A 20,057-nucleotide genomic window follows, 5' to 3' on the forward strand; every position below is an offset into this window, starting at 1 on the left:
ACCATGTGAGTGGGGCAAACATGGCACCAGGAGAGACACTGGGAGCTGGGCAACCAGACCGTCTCTGGTTAATTGCCTGGACTTTGCAACACAAGAGTTTCCTTCTTTGGGAGATTATAATCCAGTTCAAAAGGTTAAAAAACACTCTTTGCAAAAAAGCTGTGATATGAGTGAAAGGCAAAATAAGAAGGAACTGACATGTTTTAGGAAACCTACAAATAGTTTCCACTTCGCCTTCCACTGCTGCGGCCACGCTGTGTCATAAGATGTGGTAGGGCCCTGTCCATAGTACTTCTCATTTCAGACCTTCAGATCCACACACCACAGACCATTTCTCAGAAACGGGTTCCAACCACAAAGAAAAATAATTCTCAGAAGGTATCAGGATACACAAGTTACTGATAAAATGGGCTGGGTTGCCAAAGTTTCTCAGTTCCATGTTTTGGTTCCCCATTTCAGTGTATAAAAACATCACCATCTTGCTGCAGCAAGAATGGAGAAAGAGGAACATGGCTACGGAGCCTGGTCCACCTTGCCTTCCGGCATCCAGACTCTGGGTAAGAGATAGACCTGAGAATGCAGCCATACAGCCACTCAAGGCCAGGCAATGGGCTGCAAGGCTTATGAATATTAGTTTATTTAATCTTTACAACAACCATGTGACACTCTGGTAGCTCATTTCCATCATTATACACACAAGAGACGTGGAAGTTCAGGGACATCGAGTCATTGCTCCAAGTCCCACATCTGGTAGGCACAGAACCAGGTCCCCATCCCCCTCTTCACTACTCTGCCAGCTGAGTGGTAATGAGAATAAATGTTCTGAAGGTGAATATACAAAAAGACTGCCTGGATTGACAGTGTTCTGGGATAGAACAGGAGTGGGATTTGGATGGTATCACAAATGGAAGGATTTTCATAGGTAGGATGGAGGAATTGAAGGGGTAGAAGGACTGGTTGGAGAATACCCAGCAGTTGAGGGAAGCAAGGGAGAGAGGATGCCTGAGCAGGCCATTCTAGATTAGGTGAGAGAATGAACTCTCAGCGGTGAGGAGCCACTGAAGGATTTTGATCGAGGAAGTGAAATGAGCCAAATACTTCTAACTGTTAAAAAATTGGAGGTGCCTGGGACGCCTGGGTGGCTTAGTCAGTTAAGCGTCCGACTTTCGCTTAGGTCATGATCTCGCGGTTCGTGGGTTCGAGCCCCGCGTCGGGCTCTGTGCTGACTGCCAGCTCAGAGCCTGGAGCCCATTTCAGAGTCTGTATCTCCCTCTCTCTCTGACCCTCCCCTGCTCAAGCTGTCTCTCTCTCTCTCCTAGAAATAAATAAAAATATTAAAAAAAATTGGGGGTGCCTGGATGGCTCAGTCGATTAAGCGTTTGACTCTTGATTTTGGTTCACAGTTCATAAGACAGAGCCCTTTTTTTAAGTTTATTTATTTATTTTGAGAGAGACAGAGACAGCATGAGCAGAGGAGGGGCAAAGAGAGAGGGAAAGAGACAGAGATTCCCAAGAAGGCTCCATGCTATCAGCACAGAGACAGACACAGGGATCAAACTTGTGAACGTGTGAGACCCCATGATCTGAGCCGAAACCAAAAGTCCAATGCTTCGCCAACTGAGCCACTTGGGTGCCCCAAACACCTATGTTTTTAAAAATCTCTCTCTCTATTTTTTTTTCAGTTTTACTGAGATACAATTGACATATAACATAGTGTAAGCTCAAGGCATACAACATGATGATTTGATATATATATATATATATATATAGCAAAATGATTACAACAATCAGGGTAGTTAACATCATTATCTTACATAATATTGTGTGCGTGTGTGTTGAGAACATTTAAGATCTACTCTCTTACCATTTTCAAGTATACAGTTCAGTATTGTTAAGTATAGTCATTATGCTGTGATTATAGAGATCCAGAATGTACTCATTTTGTAACTGGAAGTTTGTGTCCTTGACCAACATCTCCTTGTTTCCCTCAGCCCCCAGCTCCTGACAGCAGCCATTCTCCTGAAAACACCTCTTTGTATGACTTACAAAGATAGTGGCCAAAACTAGGTTTGTGATTCTTAATGCCTAACCCCTAACCTGGGTCATAATGGGGTCAGGAGGGAGATAATATTATTTTTAGGAAAGAGCTGTCAGCCCTTAGCATGAGGTTGAGGTGTGAGGTTGTCAGGGCAATGATGTACCACCTGTGAGCTGGATGTGGCTACAGGAAGAGACTTAAGTCAGAGGCCTCTTAACCCCATCCAAGAGAGCTGCCTTCAATGGAGCAAGGACTCCTGGAAGCCTGGATTTCCAGGGGCTGAGGAGGGGATCATGACCCAAAGTCTAGGAGCTAGAGGCTACATGGAAGAATTATATACCAGACATCACCACTGAGGGGGATTCTCTGAAGATCACATAAGATCTGCAACCAGTTTTAACCACCTGGCAAGTCCAGAAAATATTAATCAAGTAAAGACTTCTGCCCCTTACCTTCTCCTCCCTCCCTCACACTGAGTCTGAAGCAGCCTAGGGAGTAGGAGAGAAGGTATAATAGCTCACCCTCTTCCTAAAGCAGGTGAACAGTTTCCAGTGGCTTCAGGTTGGGAGAGGAGAAAAACTTTAGCTTGGTATGAAGATTGAAGTTGTTATTACCGTGACTATTAATTTCATGGGTCAACCTGGCTAAATCACAGTACCCAGACATTTTCAGACACCAGTTCAGATGGTACTGTGAAGGTATTTTTTAGATGAAATTAACCTTTGAATCAGTAAACTTTGACTAAAGCAGATTGTTCTTTATGGTGTGGGTGGGCCTCATCCAATCAGTTGAAAGTCTTAAGAGAAAAAGACTGAGGCCTTTAAGTCAGAGAGGGAATTTTGCCTCAAGACTGCCTTCAGAGTCCAGCTGCAACATCACCTCTTCCCTGATCTCTAATCTGCTCGCCTGCCATGTAGACATTGGGTTTGCCAACCTCCACAATCACATGAGCCAATTCGATAGCTAGATACATTATACATAGATATAGATATCTACAGTTATTACAGTAGTCTGTGCAATAATTACATAACAGACTATTTGTCACAAGAAGTGATTGAGGGTTTTTTATTATCTAAGAATGTGATGATAGGCTATGAGGTGTGCCTGAAATTTCATCCAAAGGATGGGAAGAATGAACACCATGGAATAGATTTGAATGGATGGAGGAAACAGGTATTCTGAATCCCAACAATGAAGTGTATCAGTTGTATAAACAAAATGCAATCCAATAAAACTATTTATAGGCACATAGGAGTGAGAGATCCAATTTAGGGGGCTGTTACACTAGTCTACATAGGGTCAATAGAGATTTTAACTCAGAGGTGACCACGAAAATGTAAAAGGGTGTTGAGTGGGGGAAGCATTGGGAAGAATATTTGAGAGGTTATGATGGATTAGGTGAGAGCCTGGCAGTAAAAGAAGCTGAGTAGAGGGACGTGGGGGTGGTGATATCAAAGAGGTAAACTGAAGCCATTAAGCTCTAATGAGCCAGGGAAGTAAGGAGGTGATCAGATAAGGGAGGGCCTGAAGCCAATACCCACCTGGCCCATATAAGTTCAAAACTAAAGGTGTGAAAAGGAAAAGCAAACTTCAAAGTCATGAAGTAGGTGTAAAAGTGGGAGAGGGACAAATTGTTGAGAAACATGGAAGAGAAGGGATGAAAGATGGATCCAGGGCTCACAAGGTCCAGTGCCTTTAAAATTGATGGGGCCAGGTTTCATTCTTTCTCCTTGCCATGTAGTATTCCATTGTGTGGATAAACCACATCTTCTTGATCCATTCATCAGTTGATGGACACTTAGGCACTGGCCATGTGTAGCCACATGGATGGAACTTGAAGGTGTTATGCTGAGCGAAATAAGTCAGGCAGAGAAGGACAGATACCATATGTTTGCACGTATAGGAGGATTAGGAGGAACTTAACGGAGGACCATAGGGGAGAAGAAGGGGGGAAATAGTGGGGAGAGGGAGGGAGGCAAACCATGAGAGACTCCTGAATGCAAAGAACAAACTGAGGGCTGATGAGGGTGGGTGGGGAGGGGAAGGGGGGTGATGGGCATGGAGGAGGGCACTTGTGGGGATGAGCACTGGGTGTTATATGGAAACCAACTTGACAATAAACTATTTTTTAAAAAATTGATGGGGCCATCTTAAAAAAATAATATATGCAAACATAAAATTAATGACAAATATGATCATTTACTTACAATCAAAACAAGGTATACAGTTTTAAAGAGTTGATGAGTACTACCTATGCCACAACATACCAAAAAAAAAAAAAAGGCATGATATTTTTAGGATGAACTTTCTGACACACCTTTTCCCTCTAGGTTTGGCCCTACAATCTCAGATAACCTCTTCACAGAACTACAATTTCATTATAATCTCGTTTTCTACTGATAGAATAGAAAGCTAATTCAGTCTTGTAGCAGGGGTGGTGAAATTTTGTTTAGCTTTTGATAGTTCAGGGTCATCACTGGTCCTTACTGTGGTAATATCAAGCTCAGATATTGACATGCATACAGTCTCTCAACTTCATCCACAGAGGTTATCACTGGTGACAATATCATTAGAGGACTATGAAAATACAGGAATTCTGAGAAATTCTCTTTTGCTCAATTCCTGTTAAAACTTTTTAAAATATAATAGTATATTTCATAGTTGAAGTACCGAGAGGCAAGAATATCTGTTTGACTAACCAAATGGTGCATATCTGATGGTTAGAGGATTTTCCATAAATAAGCTTTTAATATAGTAAATTACAAACCATGCTTCTCTAGTATCCACATTACTCAGGCACTGGGTCCCTTGGGATGCCTTCATGTCGCCATAGGACATCTGGCCCTACAACTTTGTGTCATGAGATCAGATGAATCAGAGTGGACGGGAGCTGCTTTCCCCACACCAGCTCAGCTAACCACAATATAACCGTTCACAGAAATCACTGCAAACCATATAAATAGACCCTACCGCACTCAAAGTACTCAACTTCCCCTTCACTGAATCCCAAAAGTGCCCAGGCTCGCTCTTCCACCACCCAACAAGAGAGGAAATGGAAGGAGAGAGCTCTATATTTTGCAAATATTATAATATCATATGACCATGTGAACATGCTTCCAGGCTCCTCCAGGGTCTGGGAAGGAGTGTGTATAATAAGGGGCCCTGAAGCTTAAGGTCCATTAGTTTCCTGGTAAATCTGCATCTCATTAGGACAGAACCTGAAGGGCAGCCATCCTTGGGAAATGAGAGACAGAAAAATTACCACAATTAAATTCCAATTTAGGATAATTGTTTTTTGTTTTTTTCATGTGGGCTTACAGGGCAGACTTTCCATTTGTTTGTTTGTTTCCTTTTATTTATTTTTATTTTCAAATCAGCCATTCATTGATTGACCCTTTACTAGGCACCGAGGTTATACAAACAGATGTGACTCTCAGATACCTTTAAGACTACCTGGATGGGGCACCTGGGTGGCTCAGTAGGCCAAGTCCGACTTTGGCTCAGGTCATGATCTCACAGTTTGTGAGTTCGAGCCCCACTTTGGGCTCTGTGCTGACAGCTGAGAGCCTGGAGCCTGCTTCGGATTCTGTGTCTCCTTCTCTCTCTGGCCCTCCCCCACTTGTGTTCTGTCTCTGTCTCTCAAAAATAAATAAATGTAAAAAAAATAAAAATTAAAAAATGACTACCTGGATGAACAAATACACTGCAATGTATTCAATGGTGAGAGTCCCAAGCAGAGGGCCACCAGCTGGCTCAGACTGGGGGTGCTGTGGAGACCCAGGGGAGAATTCCTCAGCCGGTGCGCCCCACCTATGCACACACCCCACCCCCTTCCGCCTTGAGTATTGAAGATCCACGCGAATTTGCCAGGTGGACAAGAAGGGTGGACGTTTTCCAGGCAGAGAAAGCTGCGTGAAAAGGCACCAAGGTGAGATGCAGGACAGAGTTCTGGGGAGAGAGTAATCCGCACACTTGGGCCAGATTCCAGAGTGCACAGTGGACGTGGCTTGGAAGCAGCTCAGCACAGAAGGAAGCACAGAAGAAAGAACATGGTAGAAAGGTCTGGGCTGTGGACAGCTGCAGCAGGGAACCCGCAGGCTAAAGGTCCGGAGAAGACGAGAAGGCTGCCGGAGCTAAGGCTGTGATGATGTTTTAATGACTGTTAGAATTTGATGGTAATTGATTGGATACTGAATTTGAGAACGAGATAGGATTTCTAATAGGAAGGCTTAGATTTCATACAATTGTAACTGCAATGAACTCATTTTATTAGAGAAACCTTTAAGTGCAAAGTAAAAGCAAGAGAATCCTCATGATGATCCCCCATATTCCCATTACCCAGCTTCAATAATAACCAACATTATGGGACACCTGGTTGGCCCGGTTGGTTAGGCAGCCCACGCTTGATTTTGGCTCAGGTTATGATCTCTTGGGGTGGGATGAGGCCTCATGTCATTTCCCCACTAAGCGTGGAGCCTGCTTGAGATTCTCTCTCTCTTTCTCTCTCTACCCCTCTCCCCCTCTCTCTAAAATAAAATTAAAAAATAAATAACCAACATCTTGCTAATCTTATATAATACCATTCAAGAGATTAATTGATAAAACTTATTGTAGAGTTTTAGTAATTATAAATGTATAGTAATAATGTATGGACTAATACATTTGGGGTAGAATCTCAGATAGCTGAGGAGAAAAGAATATTCAGTAAATAATGTGGGGCAAATAATTAACCATTCAGGAAAATAAGTAAGTTCAATTTATACCTCACAGTATATTTAAAAGATGATATGAGCGAAAAGTTTTTAAATGCCATAAAAACTAGAATAAAACATACCTGAATATTTATCTAATTGTAAGGTTGGAAAGAACTTCGTAGGCATTTAACAGAAAAATAGTTGCAAAAGAAGAGATGCATAGTTTTTTATAATTCTTTTAATGTTTTATTTATTTCTGAGAGAGAGAGACAGCGTGAGCAGGGGAGGGTCAGAGAGAGAGGGAGACACAGAATCTGAAACAGGCTCTAGGCTCTGAGCTGGCTGTCATCACAGAGCCCAATGTGGGGGCTTGAACCCACGAACTGTGAGATCATAACCTGCGCCAAAGTCGGACGTTTAACCAACTGAGCCACCCAGGCACCCCAAGAGATGCATAGTTTTAACCAAACAGGTTTCTAAAACATCCCCTGCAAGTCAATGATGGTGAAAAGTAGATTGAGAGAAAAATGACAAGTTCAAAAAAAGACAAACACTAAAAAGAGTTTATTTCTTTACATAATGGGAAGCCCTTACAAATTAAGAGGGGAAAGATGCATGCCAATAGAAAAATTAGCAAAAAGCATGAGCAGACAACCCTCCCCAGCAAAAAATTAAATCACATAACTATCCAGAGGGGAAAAAATAACTCTTGCTAATCAAATCAATTATAATGGAACTGAAAGTACACTCTGGCTTATCAAAAGTGGCAAAATTAATTTTTAAAGAACATGTTTTGCGTTGATGGAAGTCCTGGAAATTGGATGTCTTCTGTACCCATAATGGAATACATACCACTGCAATCTTTCCAGAGGGTAATTTGACAATTTCTATCAAGAAGTTTACAAATTAGATGCACTGACCCATTAATTCTACCCTTTGTAATTATCTTGAAATAATCAAAGACGTATACCTAGGTTTCTGTACAAGGATGTTGATGATAGTGTTAACTCTAACAGGGCAGCGTCACAAATACTGTAAATATTCAGTGGGGAAAATATTGGAATTTATTGTGCTGGTGGTAAATTCATGCATGGAATATGATGTGGCTATTAAAAAATCACATTTTCAAATTCTTTAATGACACAGGGCATTCTTCATAATGTATTATGTATTGTGAAAATTATATGACCCAGTTTAAATTTAAAAAGAGATATGTGGGTGTATGCATAGTTGTAGTTTATAACACGCATATGGTTATACATAGTAAAAACCCTGGCATTAAATACACTAAAATGTTAATCATGATTGTCTCTTAGAAATAGGAATCTGGGTTACTATTTTTTATTTTACATACTCTTTGTGTATTTTCTACCATGAACATGCATTGCGTTGATAATCATGAAGAGAATGCCTTTTTGTTTATGGAAGTTCATTTGTTTGTATTCTGTTCCTAAAATGATTTCAATATTGAAGAAAGGAATAGACTCATTACTTCACAAATATGAAGAGCAACGTCAAAATCCATAATGTGAATATTCATTTGCCCGGGGGGCACACTTTCCGTATCAAGAACTGCACAAATGAATAAAGAATGTAGCACATTTGGAGCCTGGTTGTGTATTTGATTTCATGCATATTATTGAGACATGTATAGTTATTTCTGAAATATGACCTTAGTGCCCAGCCTCATTGAAACAGTTTGCTTTTCTAGTTTGTTTTCCCATGCATATGTCCTGAAGGACCCCTCAAGGAATGGGAATCCACTGTGCTGGGCACCTTACAGACATTTTAGTAGCCCTAGATGGCACTTCCAGGGACAGGAAGCATTTCTTTCTGGGGTAATGTTTCCCAGTTTTAAATAATTGTGCAAGAGAGGCCTTTGATAGTCAGGCAAAATCTGATTGAAGATTCCTCTCTGTGGTCCTACCCTTTCAGTCCAGAAGGTAAGCATTTCTATGCACCTCTAACTTTCTTCTCTCCATTTTGGACATCCTTAATTCCTTGAATTTTTCCACATACAGTGCAATTTCCAGAACTCTCTCCTCTGCTGTAATGGGTATATTTCCCTCATCAATTGTCTTGAAAGGCAGTACCAGACATGCATATGGGTTTCAGATGCGATTTGACCTGTGCAGAACGCAAACGTGCTCTCCTGTCCCCGGAAGGAAACAAACACCAACAGCGTGGGTTAATGTTAATTTAACCATTCTGACAGTTCAGCCCGGCACCACTCACACATTGTTGTAGGGTCAACAAAACAAAACAAAACAAAACAAAACAAAACAAAACAAAACAAAACAAAACAAAAAATCTTCTCAAGTGCTTTTCATACAAGGCTTTTGTGTTATATGCTCAGGCTGCCATAGTAATATATCACAGATTAGGTGGTTTACTCAACAGAAATTTATGTTGTCTCGGTTCTGGAGGCTGAAAGTCCAAGATAAAGGTGCCAGCCCATTCAGTTCCTGGTAAGACATCTCTTCCTGGCTTGCAGATGGCCATCTTCCTGCTCATCTTCAAATGGCCTTTTCTCTATGTGCATGAGGGAAAGGGCAGCTCCTCTAGCCTCTCTTTCTGTTTCTTTTTTTTTTTTAATATTTTTATTTATTTCTAGGAGAGAGAGAGAGAGAGACAGTGTGAGCAGGGGAGGGTCAGAGAGAGAGGGAGTCACAGACTGAAACAGGCTCCAGGCTCTGAGCTGGCAGTCAGCACAGAGCCCGACGCGGGGCTCGAACCCACGAACCGCGAGATCATGACCTAAGCGAAAGTCGGACGCTTAACCGACTAAGCCACCCAGGCGCCCCTCTTTCTGTTTCTATAAGGACACTAATCCTATCAGATTAGGGCCCTAACCTTAGTTACTTAGTTAAAGGCTCCATCTCCAAATAAAGTCACGTTGGAGGTCAGGATGTCAACATATGAATTTGAGGGGGACACAATTCAGTTCATAGCACTTTTGTACAGAAGTCAAGAGAAATTCATCTGAATGCTTCCATGCTTGTCCACCCACAGTCAAGGCCACCAGAATGATCAGTGTTGAAACACACAAGTCAAATCAAGTCACTGCTGTGCCTCAAACTCCCCAAGATATTCTCTTTACACCCAAAATAAAATCCAGACTCTTTAGAGTCCCCTGCAAGGTGTGGCTTCTGTTCCTAGCAGCCCTTCCCCTGTCCAGCCCCTTCTCACTGCACTCCCCAAACTGGTCTTCCATCCATCCTGCACCCCCATCCAGCCTGTCCCATACCTTTCTCCTGAGTCCTTCCCGGGACTCTTCCCTGCCTTGCTCACTACATCCACTCAGGCCTCCACTCAGTCACTTCCTCCCTGGCCCATGCATCTGTCCCCACCCCTCACCTCGCTTGACTTGTTTTAATGCAGATACAAAGTTCTACCTGAAGTCATAGTTCACATGTATTTGTTTACTGTGTATCTCTTCCACCATCTTCCTTTTTTTATCCTGATGAAGACTGTCCCTCCAAAGCCTACCAGAGTGCCTGGCATGTAAAAGGGGCTCAATAATGGGTTGAATAAATGGATACTTTTGAAAATTTTTGAATTTTTTTTCCCCTCCTAAGTCTAAGACTTTGCTTTGATCTAGTTGGGTTTTATTTCCAATTGTTTATTTTTCTGCTCGCCATTTCACCTGCCAGTATTGGGTTGTTCATTCATTCATTCATTCATTCATTTTAATTTATTTTAATTTATTTATTTAAATTCAAGTTGGTTAACATAAAATGTAGTATTGATTTAAGGAGGAGAACCCAGTGTTTCATTACTTAGGTACAACACCCAGTTGTAACCCAGTTACGCCTTATCCCAACAAGTGCCCTCCTTAATGCCCATCGCCCATTTAGCCCATCCCTCCACCCACCTACCCCGCCAGCAACCCTCAGTTTGTTTCTGTATTTAAAAGTCTCTTATGGTTTGTCTCCTTCTCTGTTTTTATTATTTTTCCTTCCCTTCTCCTATGTTCATCTGCTTTGTTTCTTAAATTACACATACGAGTGATATCATATTTGTCTTTCTCTGACTGATTTATTTTGCTTAGCATAATGCGGTCTAGTTCCATCCACACTGTTGCAAATGGCTAGGTTTCATTCTTTTTGATCACCGAGTAATATTCCAATATTCCATTGTATATGTACCACATATTCTTTATCCATTCATCAGTTGATGGACATTTGGGCTCTTTCCATAATCTGGCTATTGACAGTGCTGCTATAAACATTGGAGTGCTGCCTTCAAACCAGCTTTTTTGTATCCTCTGGATAAATACCAAGCAGTGCAATTGCTGGGTCATAGGGCAGTTCTATTTTTAATGTTTTGAGGAATCTCCATACTGTTTTCCAGAGTGGCTGCTCCAGTTTGCATTCCCACCAGCAGTGCAAAAGAGTTCCCCTTTCACCGCATCCTTACCAATATCTGTTGTTTCCTGAGTTGTTAATTCTAGCCATTCTGACAAATGTGACGTGGCGTCTCATTATGGTTTTGATTTGTATTTGTCTGATGACAAATGACATTGAGCATCGTTTCATGTGTCTCTTGGCCATCTGGATGTCTTCTTTGGAAAAGTGTCTATTCATGTCTTCTGTCCATTTCTTCACTGGATTATTTGTTTTTTGGGTATTGAGTTTGGTAAGTTCTTTATAGATTTTGGATACTAGCCAATACCCAATGTCATTTGCAAATACCTTCTCCCATTCCATCAGTTGCCTTTTAGTTTTGTTGATGGTTTCCTTTGCCGTGCAGAAGCTTTTTATCTTGATGAGGTTCTAACAGTTCATTTTTGCCTATGTTTCCCTTGCCTACAGAGACATATCTAGTAAGAAGTTGCTGCAGCCAGGTCAAACAGGTTGCTGCCTGTTTTGTCCTATAGGATTTGGATGGTTTCCTGTCTCACATTTAGGTCTTTCATCCATTTTGAGTTTATTTTTGTGTGTGGTATAAGAAAGTGGTCCAGTTTCATGCTTCTGCATGTCATTGTCCAGTTTTCCCAGCACCATTTGCTGAAAAGACTGTCTTTTTTCCATTGGGTACACTTTCCTACTTGGTTGAAGGTTAGTTGGCCATACATTTATGGGTCTATTTTTGGGCTCTCTGTTCTGTTCCATTGATCTATGAGTCAGATTTTGTGCCAATGCCATACTGTCTTGATGATTACAGCTTTGTAATACAGCTTAAAGTCCTTAATTGTCATACCTCCAGGTTTCTTTGCTTTTTCAACATTACTCTGGCTGTTTGGGGTCTTTTCTGATTCCATACAAATTTTTGGATTGTTTGTTCTAGCTCTGTGAAGAATGCTGGTGTTATTTTGATAGGGATTGCATTCAACGTGTAGATTGCTTTGGGTAGTATCAATATTTTAACAATATTTGTTCTTCCAATACATAAGCATGGAATGTTTTTCCATTTCTTTCATAAACTTTCTATAATTTTCAGTGTGCAGACCATTTACTTCTTTGGTTAGGTTTATTCCTAGGTATCCTATGGTTTTTAGTGCTGTTGTAAATGGGATCAATTCCTTGATTTCTCTTTCTGCTGCTTCATTATTGGTGTATAGAAATGCAACTGATTTCTACACATTGATTTTATATCCTGAAACTTTGCTGAATTAACATATTAATCCTAACAGGTTTTTGGTGGAGTCTTTCAGGTTTTCTATGTAGAGTATCATGTCATCTGTGAAGAGTGAAAGCTTGACTTTTTCTTTACCAATTTGGATGCCTTTTCTTTTCTTTCTTTTCTTTTCTCTTCTCTTCTTCCTTCCTTCCTCCCTCCCTCCCTCCCTCCCTTTCTTTCTTTCTTTCTTTCTTTCTTTCTTTCTTTCTTTCTTTCTTTCTTTCTTTCTGAGGTTAGGACTTCCAGTACCATGTTGAACAACAGTGGTGAGAGTGGACATCCCTGTCATGTTCCTGATCTTAATAAGAAAGGTCTCACTTTTTCCCCATTGAGGATGATATTAGCTGTGGGCTTTTCATATATGGCTTTTATGATGTTGAGATAGGTGCTAATACTGTTTTAAATGTAATTCTGTCATTTGTCATATATTTCTCTCAGATATTTCAACTCATGCAAAATGTTAAGTATTGCTTCCACTCCTTCCTAGAGTTATTTAAAAAAATACATACAAGTTCCTTACAGGCTATAAGATATCAAGCAAACACTAGTTACAATGTTTATGCTATTTGGATGATATATGTGGCTATTATGTATGCACTATTTATGACTATGTGATGATTATGTATTATGGACTATATATGACTTCAGCAGTCCCCCCTTATCCGTGGGGAACATGTTCCAAGACCCCTAGTGGATTCCTGAAACCTCAAAGGCATCATCAATTTGGTCACAGAAAAGTGGATGATGTTATATCCAGTCCAGGGGTGTGGCAAATAACATTCCTAAAGAGCTTAATGCCTTTGTCCTAACCAACCAAAAGGAAGGATGAAGATAGGAAACAAAAACTGATTTAACATGAGGGACTTTACATGCATTATCTCCTTCAGTCCTCACAGCAACCCTCAGTTTTTCTGAATTTTACCAAAAAACCCATAAAGCTCGGAGAAGTTTTTTTTAACTTGCCAAGCTAGTCTGTGACAATGTCACAGATCCATCTGACTCTTAAACTCCTGCTCTTTCCAATATGCCCAGTGTGCCTCCCTGTTTCTTTAGATGGGTACTTTTACTCCAGCAGCCATGAGGGATTCAACCCGAAGGACTTTTAACGGTGTGAAAGGCAATACTCACTGAGCATGTATGTGAAGGCATTCCGCTCAGCACTATGAAGGACACAGAGATAAACACCTCAAGGAGCTGAGAAGTTAATGCAAGAAAGCTCTTTTTAAAGTTGGACTGCACTTATGTTGTCGGAGGGCTGATTTGTCATAATGCTACTTATCTCTGAAATATTTCTCTTAACTTCTCTCTCTCCACACACACGATGGCACCCACTGGCCAGGGTCTCATCTGCTTGGATAGGTTTAATAGCAATTAAAACATGGGAGAAATTGGGGCGCCTGGGTGGCTTAGTCGGTAAAGCGTCCGACTTTCGCTTGGGTCATGATCTCGCGGTTCGTGGGTTCGAGCCCCGCGTCGGGCTCTGTGCTGACTGCCAGCTCAGAGCCTGGAGCCTGTTTCAGTCTGTGACTCCCTCTCTCTCTGACCCTCCCCTGCTCATGCTGTCTCTCTCTCTGCTAGAAATAAATAAAAAAATAAAAAATAAAAAAAATAAAACATGGGAGAAACATATATTAACACTACTAATGTTTTAACTGCTACTAAACCTATTTAAGTATACAAGACCCTGGCCGAAGAATGCCATTCCCCTAACTTGAGCAATTGCTAAGGTCATCGGATTTATCCTGTGGTGTCCCCTCCTTCTGATATCTATTTTGAGTTCTGATAAAGAGTTCTGAGCCCTAATGGCCAATAGAATGTAATTAAATGATAGTGCAGGGCCTAGGAAGGAATGAGTGAAGATGAAGCATATCATCCAGCATGTCAAAATATTTATTTCACAATGACTCAAGATACCTTCAAGATATTTGTTTACAGAAGATTCACAGGCAATTAAGAGTTGATGAGGGTCCTTTGCCTTTATATAGTGCAGTGTTATACAACCCTGGTGACCATTAGGATTAACCAAATGATGAAGACAACCAGAAGAAATCCTGGTAGGAGGCAGCTTACTAGTTCAGGAGAAGATGTGAAGAGAATGGAAGGCACTTTCCAGCCTTGGCTGCCACAAAACACACCTCTACTGTTTAAGGACTTCATATAGCAGTAAACGTTTGGCTCCCAATTCAGGTAGAAATACGTCACCCACACTAAACATGGGGAGCATGTATGTATGTGGAAAAGCACTTGTTATAATATCAGGAAAAACAAAAACCTGAAGGTATTTGATTCCACGGTGTGATCCTAACTAGCAACACCAAAATGACAAAACTATACAAATAAAAGAGACAAGGTGGAAATACACAAATCTGTTATTTGTGTGATTGCCTTGGCTGTTAAAACTGGCCTAGAGTTTTCTACCTTCTTTCCATTTCCCATATTTTCTTGAGTAACCATGTACTTTTACAATAGAAAAAATATTTTCAAAAGCTAGAATTTACTTTGTTCTCTTTCTTTTTTGCTGGAAAAAAACCCCCACTATTTTCTCGTAGGAGTTACAACAGCTGTCATTCCTGGCATTCCATTAACTGACACCCAAGCCAGCACCCAAGGTTGAGCAGATGAAGAAAATATGAGGATATTGGTGAGGTGACGCTTAGGTGTGAAGGAAGCCGAATGACTAAAAAAGTAGTTAATACTTGATTGTTTACTCTGCCCTGACAAATTCTGGGAGGGCTAACCACTGCCAAAATACTACCTATCTCCTTTCAATCTTATGTAAAATGTTTACAACTAAAAAGCATTATGGAAACCATTCTTTTCAAAGTGAAACTCAGGACACAGTAACCAACAAAGGATTTTTGAGCTGCCTCTGGGAGCAAGCACGATCTGGACAATACATATACCTAATTAGTGACATTTGGAAACCTTTTGGTGGTTCATAGCGAAGTAGGACAAGTGTTGAAATTGAAATGGTCATAGAACGCTATTGTGTTTGATAATTATACTTCAAATGCTGCAACCGTTCTGAATGTAGCTCTTTGTTACCATAAAAGTTATTTTCTCTCCATTACTTGCTAGAATAACAGGTATCAATAGCAGTAACAGCAAAATGCATTGAGCTTAAGAGTGTGATGCAGGAATCAGATTGCCTGAATTCAAATCCAAATTCCCTGAAGTTCATGACCATGTGCAAGTTTTAAATTCTCCAGCTTACACTTTTCTGATTGATAAACTAGAGGGCTTAGGAGATTTGGAATGATTAAATGACATGATTAATGTAAAGCATTTACGTGTTTGTCTGGCCCATATGATTCTTAATCGTTTTTTATTTCAAATCTTTTTTAATGTTTATTTTTGAGAGAGAGAGACAGAGCATGAGCGGGGGAGGGGTGGGGGAGGCGGGGGGGGACATAGAATCTGAAGCAGACTCTAAATCACCAGCACAGATCCTAATGCTGGACTTGAACCCACACACCATGAAATCATGACCTGAGTGGAAGTCAGGTGCTTAACTGACTGAGTCACCCAGGTGCCCCTGTATCTTAATCTTAATATTAGCCATCATTGTTACCATCCTTAATGTCAAACAAGTACCAACAAAATCCAGTCCTAAGCTTTTAAATCAGTCCCTTGCTATGAGAACCACAAGCTATCTGCATCTGATCCCACCTGAGATGTACTGCCAGGAAGCCATGTGTATCTGCAGGAAGCCAGCATGTGTTGTAGGAGGAAGATAAAACTTAGAATTCCAAGATGCTAACCATATTTAAGGATGTCTTGTGCACTCAGTTTTCAATGAAGGGAAGAGCAGCTTGTACATGTTGGGAGTGTTAAGTACAGAACAAGAATTTTCCAGCTCTGCATCCTTTGGAATACAAGCTGCTACTTGTTGTCAGTGTTGGAAGGATGAGACTCTCTTCCTTTTAGAGTTTTCAAAATTTCACACACCGGGTACTAAGGAGCTCAGCTGTCTATGCAAAAGCACTAGAAATGGCATCTGGTGGATCTCTGTATCCTTTCCAAGTGACTCATCTACCCTATTTCACTAGCTATAATCCTTTTCTAGAATAAAATCTAAAAGAAATTTTTCTGCACTTCCAAAGATTTTAGTCTCTATGATGGTGTACAAATACCAATGCTGAGAGCTAGACATAAAAACTGGCTATGTAATGGGAAGACTCCCAAATTATCTGGTACAAGCAAATGTAGAACTACACCTTAGCAACACTGTCTCAAATATGATTGCATTTAATTTTCACATAATGATTAATTCTTCCCACTGAAAGTAAACTCATAGTGAAAAATTAGAAAACATATAAGAAAACAAACCCAAGAAGATTGTAAGTATAATATCAGGAAAATTGGCACTCCAAGAATCTAAATTCATAGAACAATAAGATATTACTAAAATATGCATGTTTAAAATTATTGAGGATATAAAAGGAAAATCACAAGGAAAAAACAAGACAGGGGCGCCTGGGTGGCTTAGTCGGTTAAGCGTCCGACTTTCGCTTAGGTCATGATCTTGCGGTTCGTGGGTTCGAGCCCCGCGTCGGGCTCTGTGCTGACAGCCAGCTCAGAGCCTGGAGCCTGCTTCAGTCTGTGACTCCCTCTCTCTCTGACCCTCCCCTGCTCACGCTGTCTCTCTCTCTCTCCTAGAAATAAATAAAACATTTAAAAAAATTAAAAAAAAAACAAGACAATAAAATGATCAGGAAAATTTGAAAATGAAACTAATGGAGTTTCTAGAAATTAAAACATAGTTACTGAGATTAAGCTCAGTAGAGGAACCTAATCACATAATAGACACAGTTGAAGAGAGGATTACAGCACTGGAAGCTAGAATTGGGAAGAAAATAAAGAAACAGAATGTGTGAAAGTTTTAAAGAGACATAAAAGACAGAATGAAAAGTTTCATTTCCATAGATGGAAAATATCTTAAAACAGTAAACAGAGGAAAATAACAAGAGCATATAGAAAATATGAAAGTAATGTTGGGTGTCATAGCTTAAAATTTCCATAATTGATAAAAGTTATGAACGCTTAGTTTAACAAAGCACACTGACTCCCAAGCAGGATGAAGAAAAATAAAAATCATTATTTAACACATATTAGTGAAACTGCAGAGCCCCAAGATAAAAATATAATCTTAAAAATAACCAAAGGGATAGGGCACCTGGGTGACTCAGTTGGTTCAGCATCTGACTCTTGGTTTTGGCTCGGGTCATGATCTCATGGTTCACGAGTTCAAGCCTCGCATCAGGCTCTGTGCTGACAGTGTGGAGCCTGCTTGGGTTTCTCTCTCTCCCTCTCTCTCTGCCCCTCCCCTGCTTGCTCTCTCTGCCTCTCTCAAAATAAATAAATAAATAAACTTAAAAAAATAAAATAGCCAAAGGGAAAAGATAGTTCTGTATGAAAAAGCTACAATTAGAATAATAGCAACTTCTCAGCAGTGATAATAAAGACCAGAAGGCAAGGAAGTAGTGTTTTTAAAATACTGAAAGTAAAAGATCTTTTATAGTCAACTAGAATTCTATACTCAAAATTCTACACACAGTTAAACAATTTTTTAATAATCAAAATGAAGGGCCCGCCTTGGAGAACCTCGCCTCCACCCCCGGAGGGTTGACCCACAAAATAGGTCCAGAGAAGGAAGACGCCCCCCCCCCCAAAAAAGCTGTTCTGTTTGTGCTGCACGTTAAAGTCCCCTGGAACGCTTTAAAAGACCCCGATGCCCATGCCTCACTTCTTACCAATTAAATCAGAACTCCTGGGAATAGGATCCAGGCATCAGTAAATGTTTCAGTTCCTCCGGTGATTTCTTTGTGCAGCCAAATTTGAGAACCAGCCCTCTAAGGGACTGTGGGAATACAGCTGCGTGTAGGTCCTAAGAGTTCTCTGGAATCGCAGGGTTCCTGCTCACAGAAAGATGAGACGTGAATACGGTCTGTTTTGTGCAACTTCTGTTAGACGCCCTGGGCCATAAAGAGATGAATAAGAACAATCTGGGCTGGAGCTAACCTAGTGTATCTGAGCAAGTGAAGAGGAAGGTATTGTGAACTCTAAATCTTTCCAGATTTCATGCGTTCCTCGATCTGCACTCCCACAACAAAACCCCACCCTCACCCTTTGATTTGTCAAGGGATTTTCCAGTAAATGAAATTTAGAAGATGAAAATTAATGGTGCAAGCACACACTGCCCATTGGAGAGGATGGACTGGAGGCGATACGGTTAGTCACTCCCTGATTCCCCCAGAAAGTCAAGATTTTAAACACCAGCCCTCATTTCTGCTGTAAGGATTCATATTTCTCAAACTCTGTCTCCCCATACTTTAAAATGAAGGTAGGGGCGCCTGGGTGGCTTAGTCAGTTAAGCGTCCGACTTTCGCTTAGGTCATGATCTCGCGGTTTGTGGGTTCGAGCCCCGCGTTGGGCTCTGTGCTGACTGCCAGCTCAGAGCCTGGAGCCAATTTCAGAGTCTGTATCTCCCTCTCTCTCTGACCCTCCCCTGCTCACGCTGTCTCTCTCTCTCTCTCCTAAAAATAAATAAAAAAATATTTTTAAAAAAATGAAGGTAAAACGGGCCCCTGGCTGGTTCAGCTAGTAGAGCATGTGACTCTTGACACCTCCACCCCATGGTGAATTCAAGCCCTATGTTGCGTGGAGATCTTACTTAAAATTTTTCCTAAATAAAATTAAGGTACAATGTTTAAAAAAATAATCAAAATGAAATGAAGATATTTCCATGCACATTTTGATAAAGTTTACCATCCACAGATCCTTATTTATAGAACTCTAACTTGTGGATATACTTGGGTCAGAAAAAACTAAACTAAGTTAGAAGCACTATGCAGGAAACAGTAATAGCAATAACAACAAAAGAAAATACATAAGTACATCTAAGTAAGTACAGAAAGTTAATAATAATAATAATAATAATAATATTGTGACTAATTTGGATGAGGTATTAGTCCTATCCAAATTTATTTATTTAGAAAAATAAAGTTTCACTAAGCTACAGGAAAGATCGTGAGTCAACAGACCTGAGTTCTGGGGCTATTTTTTACCAGCTGTATGAACTCTGAACAAATCATTGTTCCCGTTTGTAAAATGATATTCTGGTAACGTGAACATTAAGTTTTCTGTGAAATCTAATATTCTTTGATTTTACTATACTGCCTGCTGATCCCCTTTCCCCTCAAGAAAAGAATACAAGTAACTATGTGAAATTTCAACGAAACCGAGGAAATGCAACCCTTTGGCTCAAATGTCTAGCTATTGAGCTACACACACGTTTGCTTCTTTCCCAAAAACAAGTGTAGTTTAGATGAACATCCCTTGAAATACCCAAACTGAGCCAAAAGATTTATATCAACATTGTGAAAGAGAACACTCCCTTTTGATGTTTTTTGTGTTGAACATTTAATGAACGCGTGCAACATGCTGATGTTATGCAGAGCACAAGTTACCCTCCAGTCATTGACCATGTTCTATCAATCAGTCCTGGGACAAAACCCCTCTGGGGCCTGGCGAGAGCTAGAGAAGCGTCCTACCAACTCTAGAACATCTTCAAAATGAAAACAGAAGGTGGAAACAAATCCCACATATTCTGAATTAGTTGGGGGGTTGTGCGTGAGAGAATATGAAATGTATTTCTCCCTAGAAGACAGTAAGAATGATTTCTCTCTGTCTGAATGGAGTGT

The sequence above is a fragment of the Crocuta crocuta genome, unplaced genomic scaffold, assembly GCF_008692635.1.
Source record: "Crocuta crocuta isolate KB4526 unplaced genomic scaffold, BGI_CrCroc_1.0 scaffold7, whole genome shotgun sequence".
Lineage (NCBI taxonomy): Eukaryota > Metazoa > Chordata > Mammalia > Carnivora > Hyaenidae > Crocuta > Crocuta crocuta.